Below are 19,680 nucleotides of genomic sequence, written 5' to 3' on the forward strand. Positions count from 1 at the left end.
TTCATTCCAACGTGATCAAATTGTAAATTTTCACAATCAACTTGGGTGGGCTGACGAGAATCCGCACGCAATTGTGCAATCACGCCCTCAACACAGATTTTCTGTGAACGTTTGGGCAGGCATTGTTGGTGATGTCTTGATTGGGCCCCATGTTCTTCCACCTACGCTCAATGGAGCACGCTATCATGATTTCATACGGGATACTCTACCTGTGCTGCTAGAACATGTGCCTTTACAAGTACGACACAACATGTGGTTCATGCACGACGGAGCTCCTGCACATTTCAGTCGAAGTGTTCGTACGCTTCTCAACAACAGATTCGGTGACCGATGGATTGGTAGAGGCGGACCAAATCCATGGCCTCCACGCTCTCCTGACCTCTACCATCTTGACTTTCATTTATGGGGGCATTTGAAAGCTCCTGTCTACGCAAACCCGGTACCAAATGTAGAGAATCTTCGTGCTCATATTGTGGACGGCTGTGATACAATACGCCATTCTCCAGGGCTGCATCAGCGCATCAGGGATTCCATGCAACGGAGGGTGGATGCATGTATCCTCGCTAACGGAGGACATTTTGAACATTTCCTGTAACAAAGTGTTTGAAGTCACGCTGGTACGTTCTGTTGCTGTGTGTTTCCATTCCGTGATCAATGTGATTTGAAGAGAAGTAATAAAATGAGCTCTAACACGGAAAGTAATCGTTTCCGGACACATGTCCACATAACATATTTTCTTTCTTTGTGTGTGAGGGATGTTTCCTGAAAGTTTGGCCGTGCCTTTTTGTAACACCCTGTATGTGTGTACGAATTAGCTTATTTTAAATTGATCTAAATTTGGAAATACTTTGACATGTCCTATATCCTTGTAAAAAGAGATCTACGGATAAATAAAGCTACTACTACTACTACTACTACTACTACTACTACTACTACTACATTTTTCTGTATCACCAAATCTTAAATGCTTGGATTCTCTTCCGTTCCGGTTTCCCCACAGCTCAGGTCTCACTATCATACAATTCTGTTTTCTAAACGTACATTCTCAGAAATTTCTTTCTCTAATTACGACCAATGTTTGTTGCCAGTAGACTTCTCTTGGCCGTGATTTATTTTGCTACCTAGGTAGTAGAATTCCTTAACTTCATCTACTACGTGATCTCCAGTCTTGATGCAAATTTTGTCGCTGTTCTCATTTCTGTTACTTCTTATTACTTTCGTCTTTCTTTCATTTACTATCAATTCGTATTATGTACACAACAGATTATTCAATCCACTCAGCAAATTCTTCTTCACTTTCACTGATAATAGCAATGTGATCAGCGAATATTACCATTGATATCTTGTCATCTCGAATTTTAAGTAAACTCCTGAACCTTTCTTTTATTTGCGCCATTACCTCTTCGCTGCTTAGATTGGACAGCAGGGATGAAAGGCTTCGTCCCTGTCTTACAACCTTTTCAATCCGATCACTTTGTTCTTAGTCTTCCGCTATTAGTGTAATATACTAACATGACATTCGTCGTTTGAACCGCCCGCCCACCCCCTACCCAGGCGTTTTGACAGTGTAAATAAACGCTGCCTCGTTCGTCTTTCTCTATATTTATTTCGAACTGTCTATAACCTTGCTTTAAGCAGTTTAAGGAACTAAAGGGAAACCTAAATGTGGATTGTCTAACGGGAATTTGAAAGGCTGTCCATCGGAATACGAATCCAGCGTCTGACCACCGTGTCACCTCGCCAGTGGTTATGGAAAACACCTGTCTTCCTTAGTTTATTACCCAGCATACTTCTAGGAACATCACTGTTCACGTTGCGCTTGTTTGCATAAATATCATAATCCACTCAAAAAGGTCGATGATGAAGAAAATTTTGCAATTTAATGATCATATGTTAAGCATTGTCAATAAATGAGGACATGTTTCATGAAGTGCACGCGAGACTGGCTACTAAGAAAGGACAATATAAACAACAGAAAATGCCGAGAAAAGGTACAGTAATTGCGAAAGTTGTGAAATGAAAACAGAAAACAATTTCTGCAACAACAAAATTAAAATAGAGGCTCTTGCTACCTCTAGCTGCCACACGCACTTTAGAGTTGACGCAGCATTCTCTTTATGTATGATGTTTCTAAACGGCGCCATCCCATTCATGAGAAATACCTGTTGTAAAAGATTTTTGTCTGCAGTGGTCTCCTTATTTCATCACCGACATGTTATATACGACAGATACCCACAATACTCGATGAAAACTTCATGTCGTGGTTATCTTGTTATTCTGTGAATGTTTCCACGTAGATGCAGTCTTGGCTTACTGCACGCTTCAAAAGTCGCAAATTGATAGAGGTATCCCATTCTATGTCCGGACAGTAAAATTTTTTGTTCCACCGCCAATGAAGAATTCAAAGTGTGCACGGCCATCCAAAGGGATTTCTTACCCAAGTTATGAACTGTAAAAACTCCTTTCACTTCTAGGAGTGACTTGTTAATGCAAAAACTGTCAGGGTACATCTTGATTCTAAGTATATGCTACACTGTAGCTACCCCTTTAACTATCTGGATAATTCAACTCAAAGGAAGGCAAACTCTTGCCCCAGGACCCCTTGGCGAGGTGGCTCATCGGTCACACACTGCACTCGTATTTTCACATACAGCGGTTCAAATCCCCGGAGGACTAGCCTGATTTATGTTATCCATTATTTCCTTAAACCGCTTAAAGCGAATCCCGGAAAGGTTCCTTTGAAAGAGCACGGACGGCTTCCGTTTCCATCTGACAGTATTGTATGTCTCCAACTACGTCGCTGGCACGACGTTAACACCAAACCTTAATTTCCGTCCTCATACTAGGATTAAAGATTTAATAAAAAGCAAGGGCTCCAAGATTGATAACTATTTTCAGATGATCAAAACTAAGAGCGGAAATAAGTGCGAGATGCTTTTAACAGTTTCCAGTACGAAACCCTACCTCGAAATATCTTGAACCTCTTCCATTGGTTCGTGATTGCATAAAAATAACAAATTTGTGGTTGTGCATCTGCCTTGATGAAAAAAAAAACGGTTTATTTATTTACTGCCCCAAACTATTTTTAGCGACAATATCGCCATCGTCAGTGGGTTTTCTTTACTTTAAAACATTCAAAATTAACTTTGTTCTATATATAACAATACATTATTGGATGCGTACTGTTTGCTTGGAAGTACAGAACAATTTTCGGTGAACAGCTTTATAACAGACTTATTTTAAGTCATAGCATTGCTTCTACGTTTGTTACCGTTATTTCCGGTATAGTTTCTGATTTGTGTTGCCGTCTCTTTGGAAAATTTTAACAGTCATGTACGACCGCTGCCAGACGAAATATCCGTGTCAATAGACACGAAAGCTGCACAAATCACACCAATACACAAGAAAGGAAAGAGAAGTAATCCGCTGAATTGTAGACCCACGTCATTTACAATGAACGGCCCTGAGGAGGTCTAGTGATAAAGCGTGTGCCTGGAAACCGGAAGGTGGCAAAGTTGAATCCTGATCGGACCATGGATTTTTTCTGTCTTTCTTTAACCTACGATTCACCTCTTATTGTTGTGGAGATTCGCCACAAATGCCACGCGGTTCGGATTCCGTGTTAAACTGTAGGTTCCTTTTCCACATTCAAATTAAACGTGACTGACCATAAATTCAGGAAGAGGGAAACGTCTTCGATTCGCCTGTAACCACATACACAAAGCGATTGTCGCAGTAACAGCTATGCGCTCCCATTCTATGTAAGTCCGCACGCTCCGCTTTGACCTTGGAGAATGTAGAACAAAACATAAAGCAAGGCAGAGCTCATTCTTTCATTGATTGATACTATATGTCTTGTAATCAAATAGCTATAAGTTCCGAGCATATTACAATTGCTACGTCAGTTCACGAAGACGATTTCATCAGACACAAAAGGTTCGTAGTGCAACAGTACAAAGGCGACCCACAGTAAATAACTTACAACATAAACCGACAACTGCTTAAACAGCGTTACGTAATGCAACGATACGCTCCTGGGAATAACTTTGCAGTTGACTCAAGAGTTGTCAGAGAAACTACATAGGGTCTTCAGAAAGTGATAACCACAGATTATCCCACGCTCAAACCACTGCGCGAAAAGCGTGGCTCGTTGTAGGAAGAGAATAGATACGCTACATGTATCGTGTTTCCTGCAGACAGTTCTCTTGCGGTTCGGATAACAGGAGCACCGGATTGTGGGAATGAAATGGTGCCGCACCTGGAAACGTACTCCAAAGCTCAAGTACGAGAGACAGTACGATTGCTGTGCACAGAACCTCTAAATCTGACACAGATGCACAGAGTAATTCTGGCGGTAAATGACACAGATTCACAGCGAAATTCTGTCGGTAAATGGACCAAATGCAATCTCGTGTTCAGCCACAATGTAATGGTGGCAACTTTTTGGCCAAGGTCGCACACGAGCGGCTGATGTCCAGACTTCGCGCCATACAGTTCCATCTTTTGGACAAAATAGAGGGCTAATAGGAGAAAGAGTGATTTTTCGACGACGAGGACGTTCACATAGCTTTGCTCTAATGTTTCCCTGACCAAAGAGTAGATTTTTATCGTCGTTCGACCACTGTTTTCTGATACTTTGCGTCATGTATATGTGTCACTTTTAAGTGTAGTGCAGCATTCATTAACAGTTACTTGATCAGAGATAATGTGTAACTTGCTTCTTTAAGTCCCCTGTATTTGTAGAGGATTCCTTGAAGTTAGTCCATAGTTGATGTGTCCGGTCATTCTGCCTCCTATCACGGTGGTACAGGAACGTGTATGTTTATTGTGCAGTCAGTAACATCGAGATTGCGCCTTACGATGTATCCTTCTCAGGTAACGCAAATTAAATTCAGTTTGCAGAATGAAACTCCTCACTCACTCCTCTGGGGAAAACTGGTAATTGGTAAAATCATTAGCACATCGAGGGAAGATACCGGTTTCATGATGATTGCTACATTTAGTTAGTTTCATGTTACACAGATCATTAGAACGGTTCTTTTAACGAAAGGATGTGGAAGGAGCCAGTTTACAGGATACGTATAAATAGTTTGTGATAAAATTAACAAACATTTTTAGTACTACATATGAAACTAAACTTGATAACTAGATTTTCCTTTCTACTTTTGCAGACTACCAGTTCTAAAATAAAAATGGGTCAATGGAATAGAAGGAGTTACCCAGGAGAAATGACTGAATGTTAGATTTAAAACTAGCTATGCTACTAATCAGACACTTTATGTTATTGGGCAAACAATCGTATACTTTTGTTGCAACATATTGAACTCCTTTCTGAGCTACTGACAGCTTTAATAATGGGTAAGATCAGTTGTTTTCCTCTAATGTCGTAGGTATGGATGTCACTATTCTTCGCAAATTGTGATGGATTGTGTATGACGAATTTCATCATGTATTAAGATGGTGTAGTTAAAATGCCTAACTCCTTGAAGAGCTACCTACCACACGACCTATGCTGAAACCACATATTATTCTTACTGCTCGCTTTTGTGCATTCTTTCTAAGCTATGACATACTCCAGAAAATTATTTCGTAAGACATTACTGAGTGGAAACATGCAAAATATATCAGGAGGTTCATCCATTTGTTTCGAAAACTAGCAATTATGTGAAGAGCAAGAGTAGCTAAACTTAATTGTTTGAGAAGCTTAGTAATATGTTTCTTCCAGTCTGAGCTTTCATCAGTATGTACACTCAAAATTTTCGAGTATTCTACGCTATTTACTGACTTCCGTTCATGTGCTACATAAGTTGTTGCTGACTATTTGTTGTACAGAGCTGAATACAGTGTGTTTCTTCAAAATTCAGAGAGAGTCCATTTTCGTAGATCAGCTTCATAATTCTTTGAAAACGTCATTAAAGGCCTCTTCTGTTCCTTTTCCCCAAGTGGGATCCATTATAACGCTAATACTGCCTACAAAAGTAGCAATTCTGTTTGTTGAATGTTAAATGGAACGTCGTTCAGGTATACAAGGAATAAGAGTGGAACCAAAATTGAACACTTCGGGGCCACCTTCGTTATTTCTCCCCAGTCATTAAAATTTTCTTCCCTGCCAACATTGTGTGAATTACTCAGTATAACTTTTCGCATTGTGTTTGTTAAGTGTGTTACAAACCATTTTTATGTAAAGTCATCAGTTCCTTCAAACATTTGCAAGAGTGTGATATCCACACAATCACACGCCTTGGACAAATCATAAAAATACCAACTGGTCATAATATAGGCTTGTAATATTTTATGGGTATATGTATAAATAGCATTCTCAGACGAATAACCTTTCGGGAAATCAACTGTGATATGCCATGTCAGTTGTTCCTACTTAATGTGAGACTATTCTTGAGTACATGACTTTTCCGATTACTTTAAAAGGGTATCAGTGGGAAAACTGGACGATCACTATTTAAGTCTTTCTCATCACTTTCCTTGTAAAGAGGTTGTAAAAGGCCAAGTGTGATATTCTCTTTTACAGATTGATTCTGTCGATGCCACTCTCACTGTTAATGAATCAGTCAATATTATTTTCTGTCCATATTTCCATAGTTCTTGACTTTTGTGGGGGATCAGTTTTGAATGTGGTATTTATCTATAATTCCTACTTATTTCTCCTTATGGAAATATTCTATATGTATTATACAAAAATATGAGTGCACCAAAAAACTAATGATCCAGGTATTTTTGCATTTAACTTCAACAAAATTGGACAAAATAATTGTTAATGTTATTACGAATTATATTTTGCAGCAATGCACGAATCCCTGCTTTTCTAATGTACAAAATTAATATTGCAATACAGATCAATGTAACTTCTTTGTATACAACCTTTGGTTTATTATGGCCTTTGGTCTTAACGCCATGTGAGGCAGTTTGTGTTAAGTGGTTGTTGTTGTTGTTGTTACGGTTCCACTCGGTTGTATCAAGTTACATATCTGTTCTGTGAATTTATGGCCAATGTAAACTGTCTGCTGTGACTAGTAAAAACACGAACCTAATTTGAAGAAAATTGAGAAAAATGTTGTGTGTTAAGAAATGTGGGGAGGATTACGTTTGCAAAAGTGAAATAAATTAGCAGCAGCAAACAATCAGTATTTATACATTTACAAAGCAAAACTAAGATCTCCATACTGCAGAGTTTTAATAAATTAATTTTAGCTACCGGACCAAAGAAGCTATCAACTAGTTACAAATATATTGCCTTTTAGTGCAACTACCGTTCAGTGCACAATTTTTATTTTGCAGTTCGCTGATTCGCTAAAGTGTATGATGTATATTTTTTGAGCATTGTTAGTAATACCGGCGTGAGAGGTTTAAAAATGTTTAAGAATTGCGTATTTTTCTGTGTATGGAAAAATTCACTGTGCCATTTATGCATTACCTCACTTATGAAATGAGAACAATTCTGCTTGAGTTTCCATCAACAACATACGAGATTTTGTTTTTGTTTTGGTTTTTTGATTTTTATATTTGTATTAATTTCGGTGAAGGATGTTGGTACTACTTCTAGTTACTTAAAGATTTGTGGAATGACATTTTTGCATATTTTCATGCTTCTTCAACTGAAAAATTTAATCCTATTTTTGCAGCCACATTTAGAAAATGATTGTTATAAGTACTCGCAACTTGTGGACTATTATTCAAAACATTGTCATTTATGTTATCTCTTGTCGTATCTTGTTAACTGACTGGCTACCTAGTCTTTCATTTGACAATATCCAATCCAATATAGTTTTAATATTACCTGTAATTTTAATTTCTGTTAGGGCAGTTTGATGACTTTTCTTAATATACTGCAATATCTGTTGCAGTATGCCGAGAGAGGCTTCGGCTCCGAAAGCCATATCGATGATGTTTCGTTGAATGGTTCGCACGCTGACACTTGTTGACGGCCCACCGTTGAAATCTGCTGCAATTCGTGGAAGGGCTGTACTTCTGTCACGTTGAACGAATCTCTTCAGTCTATCGTCGTTGGTCCCATTCTTGCAGGATCTTTCTTCGGCCGCACCGATGTCAGAGATTTGATGTTTTACCGGATTCCTAATAGTCACGGTACAGCCGTGAGATGGTCGTACGGGATAAATGCCCACTTCATCGGTATCTCGGAGATGTTGTGTGCCATTGCTCGTGTGCCGACTATAACACCACGTTCATACTCAGCTTTAGTGTGTTTCAGGTAAACAAGTCATGTTGTTAGCTAATTGTAATTTGAAGTGCGATTTGTTGGTTTTTATCTTTTGGCTTGTTACTTATCACCTTTCCCTCCTCTCGACGTTTCTTTCGCCCTTCAAACTCTGCAATTTAAAATACCCCATTTCTAATTCGGCCTGAAGGGTACTAATCTTTCTTCCCTGTTCCTCGAGTTTCTTATGGTCGTTGTCTCTTGGCTCATCCTCGTTAACTCAAGTGACTTGATGATCGATAACACCGGCAGTTATTTCATACTCTGTCAATACATGATACCGAGCCGGGACTGGATACAAGAATGATGATTCGTTACATCTTAGTCAGCCATGTTACATATTGGGGACATGGCTCTTAAGATACAGTGGCAGACTTAGCTAGGAAGACAGTAGTTCGTTCCAAGCTATTGCTAGTCTAGTTTCCTTGATAGTAGCCCAAACGTTTGCTACCACGTACACAGAATTCTTACAGATCATTTCTTTGAGATTTGTTGTTGTTCACCAACACTGCCAGTTACGAAGATGACATTGTTGTTGTCTACAGAAGAACTTATAAGCCTGTCACCCCTCATGTAAGTTAGCTTCAGATAACTGTACTGTATCCAAAATAATACATCCATTATGGATGGGAAATTTTCGATGGAATAATCGAACTGTAGCCAGGCAAAAGAAGGAAAACTCTCTTTCGACTGATACGTGATTAGCAGCTTCATATCTGGCCACTAAATGTTATATATGTGGTTTCTGTCCAGACATGTTCGAAAGAACAAATACTGTTCTGATCCGGCTGCCATTATGAATCTTATGAATCAAGACACAAAGGAATTAATGAAATTTAGCTGCCAGTGGGCACTGATTTACATCAATTTCATTAAGCCATCCGGACACGGTGGTCATTGGAGCTGCACGGACCAGCCTAGAACGCCTCCGTCACTCCCAAATTCTCAACTTATCCACACACTACTTCTAATTTATAAGCCATGGCCGTCATCTTCAGTACTTGCGGTGTGCCCCCGATTCACGTCTGGAAGCGCAGATGCCATATATATAATTAAATCGAGGCTGGCTAATGATCCATTCATGACAGTTGCACACCACTCTCGAACTCTTACAGGAATCGACGAAACGCCACGAATAATGAGGATAACGTTTAGGGTCACTACGTTCCTAGTGTGAAGATAGACTGAGAATTTAAGTCTGACGGGAGGCGTGCTAGGGTAGCCCGTGCAGGTGCGATGACCACTGTGTCCGGATGCTTAATAGTCAGAGCATCTGCCTCGTGAGCAGGAGACCGGCGTTCTAATCCTGTCCTGGCACTAATTTTCAGCTTTCCCCATTCATGTAAATCAATACCCACTAGCAGCTAAATGTCATTAACTCCTTCGTGTCTTTTAAATGTTACACTTATATCAAGTAATATCAAATAAGAGCAATCAGAGTTACCAATGTCAAGTATCACACCTGAAGTGGCACAATTCCGAAGTGTCAATGGGCCTTAAATTATCAAAAGCCTTCCATTATAACTGTCTTCAAATATTTCCAGTACCATTGGTGAATTACATTTATCACATGCAATAACCGAGGAGCTGAACTCAGGGAGATTCTGTCATAAAAGCTACAGCCGCCACTGTACTACTGAAACAGTCACTAGCGAAATGTTGTGAGTACCATAAACATTGCGCTGAAAATTTAGTGAATGCCGTTCGTAGTAGAAGCTGAATCATTACTAAGATACGAAATCCAAGACAACCAGCAAAAGACAACAAGGTGTTTCAAAGAACGACTTGAGCCAAAGGTCCACGAATGAAAGACCATGGATGACAGAACAGGAGAGCAACTGTGATGGGCTTTAAACATCCTCATCGCAACCATCGTTTCCAACTTTAATGGTTATTACTGTAAAATGAAGATAAATAGTCCACATTTATAAAACAGAAGAACGTTTGAAAAGAAGAGCATTTTTGGGCTGGCCATTTTGTGACGTGACTAACTAATCTAGGTATCGTAGTTTAATCACTACAATGACAAAAAGTAGTAAATAACCTCATGCTTGCGTCTTTATGCACTCTCTGTAATGGAGCATTTCTTAATGACGGACGATTTTATTAATGGGTACCTTCAGTAATCAATCAAATTGGAATCACATATACCTGACAGTTCAGTATTTGATGGGTGGACAAACTCAGATACTAGCGGATTATGGGACATTTATTAGACATTTTTTCATACTTACGCTTCCTGACAATGTATCTGAAATGGAAACCAAGCAGCTTAGGGGAATTTAGCCGTAGTCCTAGCTCACAATATGCAGGTGCGTGTGCTCCAACAATTCAAGACGGAAAACCTCATTTGAATCTTGGAAACTCTGATAAAGTAACTTTTTCATCGATGTAGGTATAGGAAATAAAAATCAAAATACAGACAGTCGACAGTCTTATATTCGTAAAATGTATTAGCGGATTACACAATAATGTCATCGTAATACCGGAATATGTTTGTTGTTGAGACAAACGAAATTATCCTGTCAAGTTTTATTAAAGTATATGTCACGGCGGAACTATTTGACTTAAAAATAAATTATGTTCACAGCTTACAGGTGTGTAATAAACCTTTCGTTTGGGGTGTCGCCTGTTAAAGTAAATAAACGTATTTGTGTATAGTAAGCTTTTTAACTAACGTAGTGGAAAAATGAATCACAAAAGAGACATAAAAACAGAGTTTTTTTTTCCAGAAGTAATTGAGATAGTCTCGTTGATGTTGACGGTATTCAGTTATTTTCTGCATATTTATTAGGTAAAGTAAAATTTGAATCTCATTGAAATTAATTATATAGTTCCACAGTGGATGAAAATGGAGAGATTCCCTACACCTACCGAGTATTTTCTCTTATATCACCAGCTTTTGTCCATCTGAGCCTTGTCTCAAGCAATCGAAACGTTCCCATCCATCTTCGGCAGCCTTAACCTGCTCACCAGTCAACCTTGAATCACGCCTTCCTTCCTCCGACTCACCGTCCAGCTGATGGTCGAAAATAAACGTTGACTTATGCAAAAAAAGTGTTCAAATGTGTGTGAAATCTTATGTGACTTAACTGGTAAGGTCATCAGTCCTTAAGCGTACACAATATTTAGCCTAAATTATCCTAAGGACAAACACCCACACCCATGCCCGAAGGAGGACTCGAACCTCGGTCGGGACCAGCCGAACATAACTAATGCAAAGCACGAACAGAACTGGAAAGTGTAAAAACGTTTATTCCCTAAATTGATTTCGTTTCGTTTGAAGAAATGAAGCACCATATCAATGTAGTTATACGGTCATTACTACAAGTTTTATTGTTCCTGTCTTTACGTCAAACAGAAGATCACTACAGGACAGACATGAAATCAAATTTGGGAATCTGACGCATAACAGGATAGAAATATTTGCTGACTAAACAAATACGCAAGCACCCACACACGTATAATTAATATTTTAACTAAATTTGAAGGGGTTTGGGTTTCACCAGAGACAAGTGCAAACATACTATATGATCGTATAAAATGTAGAACTATTTAAAGAATATGTTCACTTGCTGTAGATGTGGGTAAGTACACGACACTGTGCATAACAAAGGGAAAGGTGCGTATAATATTCAGTTAACGTGAAGCGACACAGTGGGACCAACATATGCAAAGAGTGGTATGTAAGGTGAATGGAAGGCGTAGGTTTGTTGAAAGGATGTTACAAAGGTGTGGTGAATCTCCAAAACAAACACTAAATAACATGTCAGTATTATCAATTCTAGAATACTGACCCAATCTTCGGAGCCTTTATTAAATAGGCATAGCAGCGAACGATGAGAGAAATCAAACACAGTAACAAGTCAGTATAAGCTATACGAAACTGGATCGGATATGTGCAGTGAACTATGAAATGGATCTTCGGAAGAGAAGAGGTATTGTCCACACGAGAACGTTACTGGATACATCTGGAGAAAAAGTATTCGAGGAAGAACGTGAAACATGTGTGCTGCATCTACTGCATATTTTGCGGGGGAACCATGAATAAGATAAAAAGACACTAAGGTGCGTGCGGTGACATTCAGTCATATTTCCTTCTCTCCATAACAGAATGGCTTGCGACGTCTGTAGACAGACAATACTCTTACATCACTACGATACAATTCAAAAAGAGATGCCTCAGCCAGAAAAAATATTTTCTCCATTTTACCACTTTTGATTGATATAGTTCATAAAAGACCAATGTATCGCGGAGACAAATATGTGGTGTACTAAAATAATAGTTCCTTGTGGCTCAATGGCCTGGGAAAGTCTTTCCATTGGACGTCACTCCGACGGCTTGGGTGTCCCTAACATACCTCAGTTATCCAAGTGGGGAAAGGGGACTTAAACGGTTTATCCTGTAATTCGAACCATGCATCCTTTGTGGAAAATATCCACAAAAAATAGAAGGCACACTGAAAAATACGTAATCCGACCGGGATTGGACCCCACGACCCTCAGCTTTGCTCGAACGCACGGTACCGCTGGACCATTACTATTGGTCATGCCTGACAGGAGTACAAATTAAGGTTTCAGACTTGCCGCTTAAAAAAAAAAAAATAAGGACGTACACGATATCAGACGTAAAAATAACATTGGACGAACCCTGTGCGTGTTTTTGGGTCATTACTTTTCCCAGTATATATAAATGACCTAGCTGATAACATCCGAAGTGCCATGAAGCTTTTCACGGATGTTCTTGTCGTACACAGAGAAAACACAACGCTAGAAAATTAAAGCGAAATGTACCTGCGGACGACGCTTGGCGCAGGTATTGGCAGTTGACTCTCAACAGAAACAACTGAAACAGGCAGAAAGACCCGTTTTTATATGGTTACACAATTACAGAACAATCACTGGAAGTAGTCACAGCCATTAAATTTGTGGGACTATGTGTACAGAGCGATTTAAGGTGGAACGACCCCAGAAAACTAAGCGCAGATATGGCATCAGACAGATACATTAGAGGAATGCTCAGGAAGAGCACACTTTCCACAAAGGAAGTAGCTTACAAAACCCTCGTTCCACATATACTTAACATTACTCGTCAGTTTGGGATCCGTACCAGATAAGATTGATAGGGGAACTAACGAAGATGCAAAGAAGAGCAGCGCGTTTCTTTATCGGTTCATTTAGTAAGCACTAAAGCGTCACAGTGACACGAGAACGCTCATCTACCTCCAATGGCAGAGGCTGCAAGAGAGGTGTCATCCATCATCGTGTGTTGAAATTCAGAGTGCGTACGTTTCTGCAAGATACGATTAATATGTTGCTCCCTGCCATGCATACCTCGAGAAAAGAGTATGAAGTTAAATCTCTGGAGAGTCGAGGTCACACGGAGGCTTACCAACAACCTTTCTTTCCATCTACAATTTTTGTAATCCTGTCTTCTTCATTTACGTGTAATATTACGGTATATTGTTAATTTTTGCTTTTTGACCGTCTAACTAAAACTGAATGAAACACAATTTTCGTGCCGTACGCGTTTCGCCGTTATTCTCTGCATAGCATCTTCAGTGGCCTGGAATATGTACATACTTTTACTATTTGCTTTACATTTTGGGACAATGTGTATATAGGTTATAAACAGCTTTGGTGGCTGGTTTTTCTATGGCGAAGTAATATTTTAAATTCTACTTGGAGTTTCCGTGGATGATTTTCTACATGTTGTGTTTTAGATCCTTTTTTGGCGTGTCTTTCTTTTAATTGCCAAATATATAAATAATACACTCCAAAGCTGGAAACTGCATTCGATCTCTGGCAGTAAAAATCCGACAGTAGACAACACAAACCAAAGCATAACATCAAAACAAATGTTCGGTTCCTAGTGCTGTGAAATGTGGAAAACAAAAAACCAAATGGCAATCATAAGAAGAAGAACAGTGCCAAGAACCGATCTAAAACACTAGATGTAGAAAATCGTCCACGGAACGTTTAAGTAGAACTCAAAAACTTACTACGCTGTAGAAAAATTAGCCACCGGAACTGTTTATAACCTATATGAACATTGTGCGAAAATGGAAACCAAATAGTGAAAATAAGTACATATTCCAGGCAACTGAAGATGCCTTGCAGAGAATAAAGGCGAAACGCGCAGTGCACGAAAATTGTGTTTCATTAACTTTTAGTTAGACAGTCAAGAAGTAAAAATTAACAGTGTACCGTACCGTAATCTTTCCGCTTACGATTCGATGCCGGAACTCGAAAGGAGGGAAACGATAGCGGTACCTTCCCCCACACACCATTGATTAGCTTGCGGAGCTTATATTTATGTAGATGAAATGAGCCAGGAACTATTTGCTCCATATGCTGCTTTGTGTGTTCCCCATACGTAAATTCACTTTGCTATCTGCGTCATTACTTTTCCAAGCGTAGAGGATGTTCTCAGTCATATACATTTACACCAGCTTCTTCCCTCTGATTGAAAAAAAAAAGAGAAAAGAAAAAAGAAAAAAAGAAAAAAAGGGTCCATGGAGGAAATTGTGTATTTGGTAGTTGATAAATGACCACGAATAGCCTTCGTTGTGTTCGAAGTGACACAGCCAGCATTCTTCAACGGTGTAACAGCTGTTCTGCAGTCACTCTGCTTCGTGGCGTAGCACTTGTAGCCCTCACCAGCTCACCCTTGGATAGAGGGAAGGTGCGAGGTGGCGTGGTTTGCAAATCGGAGGAACGCCATGCGGACGGGAGGGAAAACGGGAACAGATTACGCGGTCGGAAATCTCGAACGTGTTGACAACGCGGCGTCCAGTGGAGCGAGAAAGATCGGCTGTAGAAGTGGTGGTGGGGGAATCGGGGAGGGAGATGGAATGAATAGCTCCGCGCGCGCGCACGGCCCGCCGGCGGCAGCGCCGCCACTCGAAGCCGCCTCCCCCCTGTGGATGCGCTTTGTCCTAAACGGCGGCCGGATCGCCTCTCCAAAAGAGCTCTGCAAGCAACATACCTCAACAACGCGGCCGCGACAGGTGACACCCGAGCGGCGGAGCACAGTCAACTGTTGAGAGCACGTGCAGCGCGACCAATCAGCGAGCGCCGACGTCACATTCCGGGGGAGCGGGCCAGCTGCCGGGTCGATCAATGATTGTTCCCCCCCTACGCGCCGCGACGCCGGGATGGCTTCACGCCGCTCGGCTCTCCTCCCGTACACCACCCCACTACCCCTCCCCCGCACCAAACTACCCAGCCCACACTCCCCAACCCACTTACCCTGCTCCTGCTTCCAACGACTAGACCTCCGGAGCTGGCAGAGGAGACACCCAAGGCCGCCGCGACGTCTCTTCACAAGAGTGTAGACACTCGCTGGCACTTTTTTTTTTTTTTTTTTTTTTGACTCGTGTAATTGAGCCCCGACACGTGAGAACCCCAATTAGCTCTACCAGACCGGAACATGCTTCGCATATCAGAAAATTCTAAAGAGATGTACAGTTCCTCTTGCTTTCTTGCTTCTTGTTTTCCACATACGTGGATTTTTAATTTCCTCCTTGATGCCTACCGGCCACCTGTTTCACACTTTCCTGCCGCAGTATAAACCTACATTCTGAACCATAGACTGGGGATGCAAGGCCTGCAAGCAAATTATTTTTACTTCTGTCATTGTGGTTGCGAATTAATCAGCTCAGCCTAAGTTCACTTCTGATATTAACCATAACTGGTGCAACGGGCTAATTAATAATGTTACATAGGCATGTGGCAACTTTTAACTCAGATTTCAATAAGAAGATATAGTCTGTCTACATCTATTCATCGATGATTATCGATACCCATCCACGAATGCTCAGGTGTTAACCTCAGATGTATACGTCAGTGTTGTTTTTAGGTATTTTCGCAAACTATCCGATTTGGTCAATTAAACAAGAAAGGACCTACTGAACAAATCTCTCAATCATCCTCATTTCGGATAACGTCTCAAATTTCGCAATAATTACGAGTATGTGTCAACTTTTCCTGCAGTTCTAAGGAGCCGGCCGCTGTGGCCCAGTGGTTCTAGGCGCTTCAGTCGGGAACCGCGCTGCTGCTACGGTCGCAGGTTCGAATCCTTCCTCGGGCATGGATGTGTGCGATGTCCTCAGGTTAGTTAGGTTTAAGTAGTTCTAAGTCTAGGGGACTGATGACCTCAGATGTGAAGTCCCATAGTGCTTAGAGCCATTTTTGCTGTTCTAAGGAACCCATTGGATGTGTTTATCGGGATAAGTCTTCCACTTAGCTTTGGTAATACAGAGGAAAGAAGAAATTAAGGTTTCGCGTTAATCCCATATAGTTTATTATGTCAGAACAGACAGTGCACAAGGTCATTCTGGGTGAACAAAGGGCACGAAATTAAATGGACCAAGGAAATCATCCCGCTATTTCTCGTAAGCCATAGAAAATCTAAATTTCAACAGTAATTTTTTCTTACAATGTCAAGTACTGTAAATACGTAGGATGTTTGAATAGCCATTTCTTAGGACAGATGTCACATTTTTTTATGATTTTCGCTTTTTGACTTATAATGAAACCTTAAAATTAGGCCTATTATTGTATGTTAAAAGTGCAGCAATATCTTAATTGCAAGTAAGTTTAAAATTCTGTTATGTGCTTTGTATTTCCTCCGTATTTTGTTAAAAGGTCGAATATCCCGGATGTCTGCCTTTTTAACAACATATTTCATAAGACTTTGTTATTGAGCTGGCAATGTGTTTCGGCGCCTTTTAGTGGAGAACACAAAAATGCATTACAGTTGACAATAGATGGCTCCTGTTAGTTCAGCGCACAACACTGTATTAAAAAAGCAGCATTGTTGTGTGTAAATTCTATGTTTGAAACCACATTAAGCACCATCGTTTCCTAGGATGAAGATTAATTTGTCTTTTGAGGACAATAAAATCAGTACCCCTAAGTTGTAAGAGAAATATAATAAGTCAAGCATGACAGAGATGAGAACGAATATGGAAAGAATGTAGATGCCAAATAGTTGGTGAAAAATGCAAGTAATCTCCAATTATATAGTAATTTTGTGCCTTAAGTTAAATCAGGACCACAAAAGGATAGCTGTCTCCCTAGAAACGTCATTCACATTGAGGTATGAGAGAATTCATTTTAGCATAAGTACGTTACATTACTTATGATTCCAAAAAACCTTGCTGTATTGTGTGATTGCCATCCATCAGTACTCTGGTCCGACGTTCCTCTAATGTTGACCTAAGCCAGGATGATGAACTACCCGAAATGTAACCCATCCTTCTGGTAAAGCACCCATAGTATTCGAAAGATGGGGACATTCACAAAACCATTCAGTATATAGAACATAGATGCAGTGTATTTTATGTGGACGTTCTGAATGAATCTGTGGTGGCAGAAAATACCGAATTAGTGAACTAAAATGAACTAGTTACACTTGTCTTTCTTTTTAATCTCCTTTTCAAGCATAACAGATAAGGGGATCACGTACAACCATTAAAAAAGCAATAAAATAGTTATTTTTTATTTTATAAGTCTGTTATTTTCTCAAAATTTGTAAAAAGAGCTCAAGTCTGGAGGTTTTGAAACGTAATTCTGCTCAGTACAAGAGATTTCAGATCAACGATCCTCATTAAGAGTCGTAGTACTGTGTTCTGGAATTGAAAATTCGAACACTCCACATATGTTGTAATAAATAAGTTTTTTCTTCACACCGGAAAATTCATTCTGATGGACATCTGTCGTTTTAACCAATGACTATTTATTTAGTTTTTTCTTTTTTCTTGATTTTTATTTTGCTTCTTTTACGAAATCGCCCGTCGCCATTGTCAGTGTACGCCAGCGCTCAAAACATGTTTCATATTTTCCTGTCTGTTAATCTGAAAGCACCCTCAAATTATGTGTCTTGGACCTGGTTTCATAGGCACACCTTAGAATCGTTTGAATAAGTGATGTATGGAGGGATATTTTGTTTTTCATAAAGCCATTTCTGCTCTTCAGGACGTCCATTTCAATCGCTTGGGCACTGTCAAGCTAAATCACAGCACAAATTGTTACGATATAGCGTGTTATATACGACATATTCCTGTGGGGGAAGCAGCACGTGCTCGTATGCGCCACTGTAGTAGGTAGGATGACAACTAATCCAGATGTGAAGTCCATATTCAAATCGGAAAAAGCGTAGCCCTCTAGATTTTGTGACACTTCCGGCGTACAACACATTAAAACACTTTACTATAACTATTAAAGCGAAAGATCACATGGCGTGGTCAGTGTCTTAAGTTCGTTATCATGCATCCCATTTGATTTGAACACTACCGCGTTTTAATGTGTTGCGTGCTAGCACAGTGAAAAAATTCGTCTTAGGGTTGTGTGTTTTCCATTTTACAAATAGACTTCACATCTGAGATAGTAGTGCCCCTAACGACTGTGGTTGTACAAAAATCTTATTACCGACGTCATCTGCCGGCCAGAGTGGCCGAGCGGTTCTAGGCGCTTCAGTCTGAAACCGCGCGACAGCTACGGTCGCAGGTTCGAATCCTGCCTTGGGCATGAATGTGTGTGATGTCCTTAGGTTAGTTAGGTTTAAGTAGTTCTAAGTTCTAGGGGCTGATGATCTCAGATGTTAGTCCCATAGTGCTCAGAGCCATTTTGAACCGACGGCATCACCTGTTGCTTTACTGTGATGTAGCTTGTTACTGACCAAGGGAACGAAATCAGATGATTCATAAATTGTGAAATGAAGAGTGAATCTAAAAAACAGCCTGTGGAGGAAAATAACTTCCTTCAAGAAATTCATGGTGGCTATTGGCACAAACATACACAATATTGTCTTTTCTATTGCTACCTTTACAAAAAACTGTCATCGGCCTAAGCCGATATTGCAATTTTATTTTCCAATTTGTGTGCCGTCAGTTGAATATCTTATGTGTCAGATTGCTTTTGCTATTACAATAATTGGATGGTCAACCCAGAAGAACGGTGTATATCATTTTTTGCCACTTTCCAGTGCTGACGAAAAGTATTTTCAGCTAACTGGTCTAATAAAAATCCTCATATTTATATAAGAAGTATCCAGAGTCATGAATTATGCATTGTAGAAGAGTACACATTTGTTCCACTCTAAGGAAAAACCCTTACCTTCATTTGAATAATTTTGCATATAACACAATGCTTTAGAATGTAGTATATAACTTAGTAGCATTTTTATAAATATTTTTGTTGATACTAGAGATTTTGTAACAGAGTAAAGGAATACACTGTGAAAACAAATATTAGTTTATCACAAACATCAACACAATTAGCATTAACAAAACTTTTCATCACACTGTCTTTAAAATGTAGTCAGCCTTAAGGACAAAGCTTTTAAAATAGTACACTAAGGCAACGACTTGTAATATCCTCCATAGCGTGTCCTTAAGTACTGCAACACACAGAGTAAATCCTCATTTTTTCTAGTGAAAGGGGCG

Source organism: Schistocerca serialis, chromosome 5, assembly GCF_023864345.2.
Source record: "Schistocerca serialis cubense isolate TAMUIC-IGC-003099 chromosome 5, iqSchSeri2.2, whole genome shotgun sequence".
NCBI classification, from domain to species: Eukaryota; Metazoa; Arthropoda; class Insecta; order Orthoptera; family Acrididae; genus Schistocerca; species Schistocerca serialis.